Source organism: Protopterus annectens, chromosome 2.part0 (genome assembly GCF_019279795.1).
Source record: "Protopterus annectens isolate FY-2018-M chromosome 2.part0, PAN1.0, whole genome shotgun sequence".
NCBI classification, from domain to species: domain Eukaryota; kingdom Metazoa; phylum Chordata; order Ceratodontiformes; family Protopteridae; genus Protopterus; species Protopterus annectens.
In genome coordinates this window covers 1879140163-1879152891 of record NC_056728.1, presented here as the reverse complement: position 1 = coordinate 1879152891, position 12729 = coordinate 1879140163, and positions in this window count along the sequence as shown.

Genomic DNA, 12729 nt, shown 5'->3' with positions numbered 1-12729 from the left:
AAAGACTGTTGGACAGTGTGTATCTCTATGAGAAAAAACTCCTACAACAAAAACAGGATAAAATTAAAAGGGACACAGACGATTTTAGAATGGGCCATGTCTTCACTTGGCCCAAAGCAGATTATGTCATCAGAAATCAAAAGGGGACTTTGCATGACAGTATTAATAAAACTAAAGAGACACCTAAGGTTATCAACAGCAATGTAGGTGTAACAGCTAATGGTCAGAGTGTGAGAATTAGGAATGCGGTGGTAACAACAGCCTTAGTACATAAGGATGGTAGTAATGAGAATTGTTTATCACCTGCTAGTAATTTACATAATATATCAGTTTTTGAGGATGCTAATACTAGGGTTGATATTTGTGAACATGTTGATACACCTAGTGAGAATACGCCTTTAGATGCATGTATAGCCAATAGTAGTAAAGTCAAAGAACTGAAAGAAGTGAGCACTACATCTGGGGGTAACCCCTCTGCCCCTTTCCCTATTGCTGTCCAATGGAGGGGGGAGGGGGGAGGACCACTCCCTAAGCAGGGGACGGCAGAAGAAAAGGCAAGCAGACTTGAATCATATAGGCCCAACCCTGAAGAAAATGTGGCAGGGGGGGAGAGATCCTTGATATGGAATATCTCCAAGAGGAATCTAACTCAGGATGAATGTAGCATCTTAGAGAAGGGCTTAACATTTATCCCTTCCTATAAAAGTAATATAACAGATAACATCACTGACTTAAAACTTTTTACACGGAATTTACAATTAAAATTAGATTTTGGTAATGCTGCAACCAGTAACATGGGTTTAGGAAGCCCAGCACATTTATCCCTAACCAGCATCCCCTAATTGATGCTTTCTCCAAACTGGTAGAGCAAGAACTTTACCAAAATGAACTTTTAAATAAACGAAGAAATTGGCATGGTAATTTCAGACCAGCACAGAGAAGAGCACTTACAACCCTAAAAAGTGACCATAGCATTATGATCAGACCGGCAGACAAAGGTGGACCGACGGTCATAATGGATATGGAGTATTATGTTGGTAGCATGAAAACCATGCTTAATGAGGAAAACTTCTACAGTAAAATTAATATGTGTAAAGTTAATAATATTATAGGGAATGTTGTAGATAGTTTGAACTTTATGTTCAGTGAAAGTAAAATTAGTGAAGAGTTGTATAGATATTTCATAGTGAATAAACCCACCATTCCATGCATTCAAGGGATACCCAAAATACATAAACATGGCAGCAACCCACCTATGAGACCTATAGTTGCTGGGAGAGGTTGGGTGACTGAGCCTATTTCATTATATTTAGAGTATATTCTTAGGCCCATTGTGAATAAACATATACACATTTTAAGGGATACGAAACAATTTTTGGTTACCCTATATGAAAGGATGCCTAACAGACAGGGATGTGATAGTAACTTTTTAGTGACTTTGGATGTTCAGTCGCTATTTACAGTTATCCCTAATAAAGAAGGGGTTAATAGTATTAAAAGGTGCTTAGAAAGAGATGGCACCTATTCTAGAAGTAAAATAGACGTTATCTGCGATTTGATGCAAATTGTTCTGATGAATAATGTTTTTACTTTTGATGGTCAACTCTATATACAACGGGATGGCGTGGCTATGGGCACTTCTTGTGCCAATAGTTACGCCAACCTAGTCATGGCAGAATGGGAATATACACATTTGTTTCAGATGAGTAAATTCAAAGAACACTTACTGTTTTATACACGTTTTGTAGATGACCTTTTCCTTATTTGGGAAACAGATGAGAATTTACTCGCAGAACTCTTGGACGAGATGAATACAGTCACTGATTATTTAAAGTTTACAATGGTTAAATCCAGAGAAAAAATCACATATCTGGATGTATTTGTAGAAAAGTTACCAAATGTTTTTTTTAAATACAGGAGTGTTCAGAAAAAGCTGCTATAGGAACACTTATTTACATAGAAGCAGTATGCATCTTGAACATATTTTTCACAATATTATTAAGGGTCAGGCTATAAGGGCATCCCGTTTACATTCTAATGACACTGATTTTAAAAATGAAATTAATCAGTTAAAACTGAAGTTCTTGGATCGTTCGTATAGTATGACTAAAATAGATGCAGGCATGTCAGAAATTGATGAGTTAAGAACAGGTAGAGCCATGCCATATTTTGGAGAATGCAGTAATAATTCTGCATTTAAAGCTATGAGTATTTATGATGTTAACAATATTAGAGTACCCATTTACTGCACACAAGATGTGAAAAAAATTAGAGATATTTATAATAAACATTGAAACATATTGCTAACAGATCCTAGAATTTCTAACATCATTGATGATCATCCCAAGTTTATATATAAAAATAAACCTAACTTACATAGGATGTTGTGTGGCCCTAGTAGAGTGGACAGGTCAACATCAGGAGTAGAAGATGTTACTAAGAAATGTCACAAATGTAAGTACTGTGAATACATTAATGAAACTAATATGTTTATACATCCCATTAGTTCACAGCAGTACACGTTTCAAGTAAATGCTACCTGTGCTACCGTGCACGTGATCTATTTGGCCACATGCACGCAATGCACTGTGTTCTATGTAGGCAAAACGGATCGGAAGCTTAGGGATAGAATCAGGGAACACTTGTATAAGATCAGGACAGGATCTAATAACAATGCACTATCCAAACATGTCAGTAATACTTCTAAGGAACATTGCTTCAAGTTCCAAGTAATACAGGTTAATGCTATTACTGTTCGGTGTGGTGACATCTGTAACAGAACAGAATTGAAAGAAGTTGATTGGATTATTAGACATAGAGCTGACTGCCACCCAGGCCTGAATGATAGAGTGTCTATCAAGCCTAAGCTTAAGGCAAGGAAGTTACGTTCCTGCTGTTGATTATTTTTGCAGTGATATGCTTATGGACTTGTATGTGGATACATTTTAGACATCTGCACATATCCCCCCCCCCCCCCCATGGTATTCCTTCAGAATCCAGTATATGTTATGTATATTATCTATACAATTTACTGTGTTTGCTTAGGAACATGAGCTCTATGGGTAGCGGCACATTACCTTTGCTAGACTTGTTTAAGATTGCATTATTTATATAGGTACACTATCTGGTTATTATTCATTTATGGACAGTCTATTTAGTTATGCAGCTTGAGTTGTAAATGACAGCGCCCCTAAAAATTCTTATGGCAAAATTTTTATGGTTGATTTTTTATATAATTAAACAAATGTGTTTTAGATGCATGAGTAAGATGGGATGCAGTATGCAATGCTTGTTGATAACATTTGAATAAGCATTCCATAAACTTTTTTACCATGGTATTACATTTTTAAAAGTTTTATAGACAGGATTTTCCTGTTTTTAGTACTTTTAATAGTTTTGCATGCACGTATTTTGTACGTAATAGGCTTTTAAAATTTCAGCGCTATCACTTTATTTTATTTAAACTATTCCTTAACAGGAAATTACATCATTTTTTCAAATGGAAAGTGTATTTATGTACCTTGTTTGCATAGCATTTTCAATGGCCTGAGGAAGACTATTGTTGAAAGCGCTCGCCTTTTTATGTTAATTAAAGTTTATTCCGCCTAACGCTTGGTTGCTCTTAATTTTGGAACTTTGTTACAAGCTATTGTTAGATGGAGGGAAGCAGCTGTCTTTACCTGTGCTGATTTTTCTGTTTGAAACTGCTTTTCAGAGTGTTGAAAGAACTATTTCAGAGTGGTGAATCTCCAGGTTTGAAGAACTACGCACCTGCCATTTGGATTTTTTCCAGTTGGATTTATTTAGCTGAGTAACGCACTTGTTGTGACTGCCTGTTTGTGCCTTCCACTTTTTACCTTTATTTATTACTTCTTTCCTTGGGAAGGTACAGTGGTGCACTTTTTTTATATATTTTGAATTTATTGTATAATAGTTTAGCCATGATATTATTTAGCTCTATGATAACATGTATATTCATCCAGAGGCAGTTCCAGATTTAGGCCCGTGTAGTGAGTACATAGGGTTGCTGCTACACATTCAGTTGGAGAACACATAAGATTAGTGCCTCGCTTATTTAATCTGCACTCTTTATCTAGGTACAGTATTTGTATGTCAGAGGTTCGCAAAGATTCATAAACTGAAGTTTGCACACATATCTCTATCTATATCTATATCTATATATATATATATATATATATATATATATATATATACATATGTATAGGGTCTATATTAAATCATCGAACACTTAAAAAAGCGAACGATGATTTATTGATCCCATGAAAGTGAAAGCTTACAAACTCGAACACTTAGAGCAGCGATTCGCTGTTCCAAAAAAAAAAAAAAAAAAAAAAAAAAACTTAAAAAAATAACATAAAGTGTGTGTGTGTGGGGGGGGTTGTGCCCCCCACCCCCCCTACTTAAATATACCAACTCTAAGATCGCACTACAGTGACTAAAATGGCAAAGTAATAGACGCAGCCAAGCAATTTCTCTCCCAGGGAAAGAATTTGCTTATATACCGCTTCGTCATTTTGCCTTTTCGTCTTTTCAAGTTCGACCAAGATGCATTCGAAAGAATGTGTTTTCGGTCATCTAATAGGAACCCTATATATATATATATATATATATATATATATATGTATATATATATATTTAGAGAGAGAGAGGGAAAGAGAGAGAGAGATAGATATACCTATAGCTATAGATATTGATATACAGCAAACTCTCAGTTAAACGGAATTCAAGCAACTGGCACTGTCAAGCAACCAGCAAAAAAAAAAAATCTAAGAAATACAGTACAATTTTCATGTGTTGAACTTTCTGCCCCCCCCGCAGAAACTTACCTTATGTTTTTAGAGTTTTCGAATTTTGAAAAGGAAGATAGGAATAAATTCCCTCTCTCCCAACCTGTGAACAAGTCAAACTAAATAAGTACTATAGGATACAGTATTAGTCAGGCCTATTTTTAATAGTAACTCTCAAGCAACCAGAAACTACAGTTATCTGGCATCTACCAATCCCCATGGGTGCCGGTTAACAGAGAGTTTACTGTAGATGTATATTAAGAAGAGAAGCCCAACTTTCTTTCACAAGCTGATGGTAATTTTACTCTCCTTTGTAATCATAGTGATGCTCAGATCTGTCTGGCAAGATAATAAAATTGAAGTGTTTATTAAAGAAAATTAGCTGTTCTGTCTAATATAGACTGAAGAATAATGGGTTAAAAAGTCACAGCACAGTCTGCAAAGCCATGAATTTATGTTTATCTATTACTGTAAACTCGTCACGATAAAAGTCTCGGATGAGCCCCGAGCAATTTTCAGTTTTTTGCACATCTGTCCTGACAAGAGTGACATGAATTTCCATCATTAACAGTGTATACAACCATAATCCCATACACTTGAATTCCTGTATTTGTTCTGTCACTCGTCCAGTCAGGATAAAATAAATGAGTCTTTGTGGGTTCTCTTCAAGCAGCTTTATTATGTACAAACACATCAGGACTGGGACTTAATAACTTTAACTTGGATAAACTTAAACAGACTAGCTATTACACTCATACATGCTCACGCTCTGGCTGTACTCTGAAAATGGGGCTGAAGCTAGCACATGCTTGCTATTTATATGCACGTGCCAACCTTGAAACTTTTCTTAAAGGTACAACACACACCCACTATTCTACATCTTCCCTCTCTGAGAAATAAGTCATGCAATATCAACGACATTAATTGACATGCAATCAATACAAATAATTCTTTGTCATGCAGTTATACAGAACTAAATATATATAGACAACTATGTCCAGGTTGCTTTGTATTTCACACTAAGTCTGGAAATATGACCAATTCGTGTGACATAGAAATTAGAATTAGGTCTAGCAACTGGGACTGTCTCTACTGAATGTTCAGCTTTAGGGACAACAGGAACATCATCAGGAATGGAAGTAGAATTTAAGACATGTTCGGCAAGAGGAACATTGTCTGGATTGCTCTAAGATTTAGAGTCTTTATCACAGGAACAATGATGCACTATTGATTCTGGTACAGGAAGAAGATGTCTGCGATTTCTCCTGTATTTCACACCCTCAGATTTTACGAAGTAGGATCCTGGCTCAGTACATATACCTGTTACTTGACCAATCCGGTTGAATCCTTTCATCATTTCTATTCTCACTGTCTCTCCTTTCAATGGACAAAAAATCTGCTCGATTTATCATAGCTGGACTTCTGGAAAGAATGCTTTCTGAATAATTGGGCTCTAACTGTCCTGTTGTTCTTAGCTTTAGGCCTCAACAAACTGGAACTAACAGGCAATGTTGTTATAGATTGCCTAGATAGAAGTCTCTGAGGAGGTGAGCCAAGTATATCATTATGGGGTATGTTTCTGAAATTAAGTAAATTCAAAACAATATCGATGTTATCACGCTTTGACCTCTCAAGTAATTGCTTTGCACTCTGTACTGCATGCTCAGGTAGTCCTTTTGACTGTGGTTATTCTGGACTACTAGTAAAATGTACGAAGTCCCATTCTTTTGCAAATTTCTGAAACAGCTGACTGGTAAACTGGGCACCATTGTCAGAAATAACTTTTTGTGGACTACCATGGACTGAGAAATGATGTTTCAACTTGGTGATAACAGCAGTGGACGTTAGGTTAGGTAGTAAATCAATCTCAGACCAGTTCAAATAAGAGTCTACCAACACTAAGTAATGCTGATTGTTCCACTCGAAGATATCAGTGGCTACTGTTGACCAAGGTAGTTCAGGAACTTGACTTAGCTGAAGTGGTTCTTTTTGCAAAAGCTGTTTAGTGCTATTGCATACTGAACAAGAAGAAAGTACTTTATCAATGTCTTTCAGTAATGAAGGCCAAAAAAAATAGTTCTTTCATCCTTCTTTTGGTAGATTCAGAACCTGGGTGACCACGATGCAAGATCTGGATATATTCATGTTATAAGGAAGTAGGAATAACAATTCAAGGACCTTTGAAAATAATGCCATCATCCATCAACATCTCATCTCATTTCTGTACGGAAAATAGGTTTCCACTTCACGTGATATACTATATTGGTTTGATGGCCATCCGACATTAATGTAGTGGTTGAGGTTTTGCAAAATAGGATCAGTCTTTGTGTGATCTGTCAACTCATCAAGCCTAGTGGTAGAAACATTGCTCTCTTCCATGACGACAAAGTCAAAATTCTCTTCATGAAGCTGTACCGTGGTATTTCTGGGTGATCTGGATAAGGTGCAGTATGAAACAAACCAAGCAACGCTGATACTGAACAAGTGTTTAATAAAACAGAGATTTCAGGTCAAACAAACCCTTCATTAGTGAGTTCTAGCTACATAGGCTACTGGTCTGCCTTCTTGAAGAATAACTGCACCATGACCAAATATTGAAGGATCACAGAAAAGAGTTACTGGTTTATTTTGAGGTAGCTACTGTCTTATATACTCTATATTATTATGTAAATGTTCTATGTACGTAATTAAATGTGGAGCTTTTCTCCCCGGGCCTCCACTGAAAATGGGCTCATCACAGGCCCGGTGGACTTTCCCGCTAAACAAATGCAATAAAGAAATAAAATAAATAAATACTGACATCATAGTATCGTAATGTAGGTGGAGTGGCAGTTTTCTACTTAAGGTCTTCAAATGATTTCTGGTTCTGTTCCAACCAAGATCATATAACATTTTTGTGCATCAGCTCTCTTAAAGGTGCTGTCAACTCATTGATGTCTGGTATAACCTTGCCTAAATACTGTAATTGACCATACCAACAAAATGTAGAGCCTGAACATTATATGGTGCTGGTATCTTAAGAATGGTTGCTTGCTTGGATGGATCTGGTCGCAAGCCAGTGTTAGTAAATAAATGACCTGCATATGTAACTTCTGGTAGTCTGAATTTATACTTCAGAGGATTGAGCTTTAAGTTCACTTCCTGTGCTCTAGCTAGAACTTTCTTAAGGTTTCTGTCATGCTCTGCTTCACCATTGCTCCAGCCAATAAATCATATACTATTATGGCACAAGGATAACCTGAAAAAATTTGATCCATTGCTCACACTGAAAGACTTCACTTGCAGAATGTATTCCAAATGGCATCCTGAGGAATTTATATTGCCCAAACGGGGTACTGAAAGTAGTCATTAATGAGGATTTGTGATCAAGCATCACTTGCCAAAATTAACTTTTTGCATCCAAGACAGAAAAAACAGTGGCATTTGGTATTAGGGCTGTCACTTCCTTGACTGCACACATTGGATGATGCAGTCTCTTTAATGCTTTGTTCAAATTTCTTGGGTCAATTCATATTCTGATTTTGTCTGAGCCTTTTTTGTGGGCTGCTACCATGGATAACACCCATTCATTTGGTTCTGTAACTGGACAAATTACACCTTTATTATGTAAAAACACATCAGGACTGAGACTTAATAACTTGAACTTGGATAAACTTATAAACAAACTAGCTATTACACAGATATATGCTCACTGTTTGGCTCCACTCTCAAAATGGCACTGAAGCTAGCACATGCTTGCTATTTATATGCTGAAACTTTTCTTAAAGGTACAACACACACGCACACATTATTCTGCATTATTCTACATGTTCCATCAGTTTACCAATATCAGTCGATAGCCTTTTGCTTTAGCCTGATTTGTTAGCAAGTCAGTTAAAAGTTTTTAATGCTTGTTTGGAGTTGTTTCATAGGAAACCAAATGATTTGATCTTGCTGATATTCTAGCAAATAATGCTTTTAAATGTTATTTAATTATGTACTTTGTATGTAGGAAGCATATAAGCGTATACCTTAAAGCCAGCTGTATAAAATGAATGTTCAGTCCTTTTGGACCAAGTCCCACTAACATAATAAACAAAAGACTTATCCCCAGTCATTCAAGTGACCAAGCCTGAAGAATGGAAGAGAAAGATGGTTTCCACTTTGAGTGGAATGTGTACCATTTAAATTCAGGTATAAAGATCTTAAGAAAAAAAAAGAAAAAAAAAAATCAAAAATGTTAATATTTCACACATATCTCACAGTTGATAATCTAATGCTTGGCGAAGTCTGCATAACTGTTGCCAGAAAACAGACAGTGTTATTCCTATTTTAAACTATGTTTCCTAAATGCATCAGTCCTAGTCTATTCACCTAGGTCAAAGTGAGCTGACAGCTGTCAAACTGTCTACATCTATTGCACTGATGAGTGCGTGATTATACCAGTTTTATGGATATTTTGTAAAACAGTGCACTAAGGAAGCAAGAGTATGTTACTCACATATTTTGGTATTATAATAATTTTTTTCAAACATTTAACACCTGAATGATGCCCCTGCACTGGCTCAGTAATCAAGGAGCCTCAATCCTCACCACTAGCACCAGTGAGGGACATGCACATTAGGAGGATGACAAGTACATACACAGTAAAGTACAATTTCCCTTAAGAGCACACAGAGATCACAGTCAGTCTGGGGCTGGTGTCTCCCTCTTCCTCTAGATCCCCAATAAGACTCCTCATTGGTACAGCAATAGGGTTAATATCTCAGCTGAGTGGCCAAGCTAAGACCTCCAGCACTCTCTCTGTCCAACCAGTGCTTTGTGTCCCTGCCCAAGTAGCTGACACCCACACACTTTGAGATCTGATTGATATACAAACACACACACACACACACACACACACACACACACACACACACACACACACACACACACACACACACACACACTCCTGGGGAAGGCTGGCACAGGTTTACTAGCTATGTCCCCTTCTGCCCAGACTATAAGGTAGTTATCACTGCAATGAGCCAGCTCTTTATCAGCTAATCTAAGGCTCTTACCATAAGGTGCCAATCTTACTGTGCAATGTTACTATTTTCCAAATGGTAAGTGTGACCAAGGCCAAGGCTATTTATGAGTGGACAATACAGTGTCATCAAATAGATATGCAAGTGCTCTAAGAGCATAAATATCTCTAACCAAACCAGCCACAATTAAAATGTTTAAATATATCTAATAATAAATAATAAAAGAACAAGACAATATTCAATAACTCAGCACAGTGACTACAGAGTTCATAATCACAGGAAATATTTTAAAACAACATTGCAAGACAGTCTCAAATAAATACAAAAACATCTAAACTAATCTTTACTACATCCCTATCTATCTCTAAAGAAATACTATGCCTAAATCTTACTTACAGAGCAAGTCAAATGTAGTGCTGATGATGAGTGGATGTTGTCAGATCCAAAGACAAATACAAAATGCAAAGACTCACTATCTGAGATAGTTATTAAATTAATAATACACATTACTGCTGGGTTAGCTGGGATGATATCACTCTTTGTCACATGCCTTAAGTTCCCAGGCTAACAGAAACTTAGAATTTAGCACCTCTGTGTCAGAGGTACATATCTCTCAGAAGTTTGCCTATAACTGGAAGTCGTAAAACAGTTAAACACTTTTACAGTTAAAACCTAGTAGTTATTTTGTTTCAAAATAAGAGAAAGAAACCTCTAGCTGTAGACATCTTGCCTCCTTCAGTGAAACTGCGAGATAAACATGGTTGTAAAACAATTCACTTATTTTCTTAGAGTTTGCAGATTAACTCTGTTTTTTTTTCCAGTAGGATACACTGTGATTACATTCTTGAAGCTCAGTACAGAACATACAGTTCAACACACACTTCTGCATCAATAGTTTAATATACACATAACATATAGTTCTCTTACATTTGTAAGACAAGCCTATGGATCATATTAATATTCACAAATGACATATGATTATTTACAAAATTCCAGACAGCTGGGCTGGCAGCCTCACAACCTACTTAAACTTAATAGCACATTTAAAATATGAACACAAGGTTTATAACAACAAGGATATCAATTAATGAAGCATTATGGATAAACTTCATAGAGAACTACGGTGATAGTAAGAAATTTTATTAGTCCATATAATGAAATAAGGAAACTAGAGCAGACTCTAATAGCATGTTGTTTCGAAAAATAGTTTGACAAAAAATAAATCTTCTGCCAGAATGAGAAAGTTAGTTTTAGGGTAGCAGTGTGCCCATATTTTTCAACAATACAACATTTTCTTTCTGTTTACAAAGGAGCCAAATTCTTGACATAAGCAGTATGAGTATTGTATGAGAGAGTCCTGTTTTTTACACACAGGAACTTTTCTCTCCTTATTTCCTTTCAGAATTCATTTTTAGGATTGTGAAAGCTTTATCATTCTCAGTGCACAGTTATATGGATTGGAAATCTTCTTCAGCATGGGTTACTACCCTGGCTCCATTTCATCCCTCATTCTTCATTTTTGAGACAGGGAAATGTCTGTGATGTAGTAATTTAACACAACTAGGTTGTCCAGAATCTTACCGAGGTCAGTGAAAGATAAGATGGCATTCTTTTTTTTTAATTTAATGGCTACAAGTTATTTTTTTTCCTGCTACTGAAACCCTACTGATTCTTTTTATGGAAGGGAATCTTAATCTCTTTACAAGATCATCCAACAGCATCTATAATCTGGATTCAGGCAAATCTTATATGGGCAAGACTTCACCAGATTTAACTATGTAAACACTGGAAGTAATATTATTTTTTAACAAATTAAACTGCTTGTCATCCAAATGTGTTTACATAGACAAACAACTGTTAATGTTTATTATTTGCCATGTTGGAAAACTTGAATAAATACTACTGAAATGAAAAACTTTCTGCCTACCTAAACAAAGTGCAACAAAGCTCTACAAATATGCCAAATTTCCTAATCTTTAAAACAGAAATCGCTACTGTATTTAACTACAAAATAATAGATGGTCTAGAACTACAACAAATACTGTCTCTCAGATTAAAATGCTCCATGATATTCTAAGTATATGAAACTGATGCTGCCTTAGACAACCTAATCCAAAAACAAAACAAACAAAAAAAATATCCAAATAGCCAATATTGCACGACTTAATATTTGTCGAAAAGTCAAACAATTATCAGGGCTACTCATTGTATCGTGTTTATATAACAAGAAATAGAATACAGTTCCAAATGAAATTAGAGAGGAATGAAATCCAAAACTACTTGAAAATCATCTAAAAATATCTATGAATTAAATGGTCATGCTGAATCACATTAATCAAAGACCCAAATAATCCATCAACAAGTCACATTTCTACATTATATACCATAAAGATACTATAAAATCCATTAATATGCCATCAGAGAAAATATTAATTAATATCTCATTTACACTGTGGATATTGTAAAATCCTGTCACTCTGGGGTACTGCCCATGTCCCTTATGGACAGAGGCAGTCTGTAAAATAACTCAGGGCTCCAACACCTAAGGAGTCACTACTCTGATACTACCCCATCCCATAAAAGATTGAGCCAGGAACATTGAAATAAAGGAAAATAAAAAAAAAGTAAAAAGACAACACCTACCTACATAGTCATTAGGAATGCTAGTGAATAGATTTTTAATATCCATACTAGCCATTAAGTACTTTTTCTCATCTGTTCTATCATTAACATGTTGATATAGACTCTCAATAAATAGTTTTGTGTCCCTTAGTACTGCTGGAGCCCTTACCAAGGCTTCCTTGATGTGGTGCTCCACATATATCGAGGCAGGCTCCGTAATCCAACCTGCACCTGCTACAATTGGTCACATGGGTGGATTAAATGGATTCTTGTGTATCTTAGGCAAGCACTTA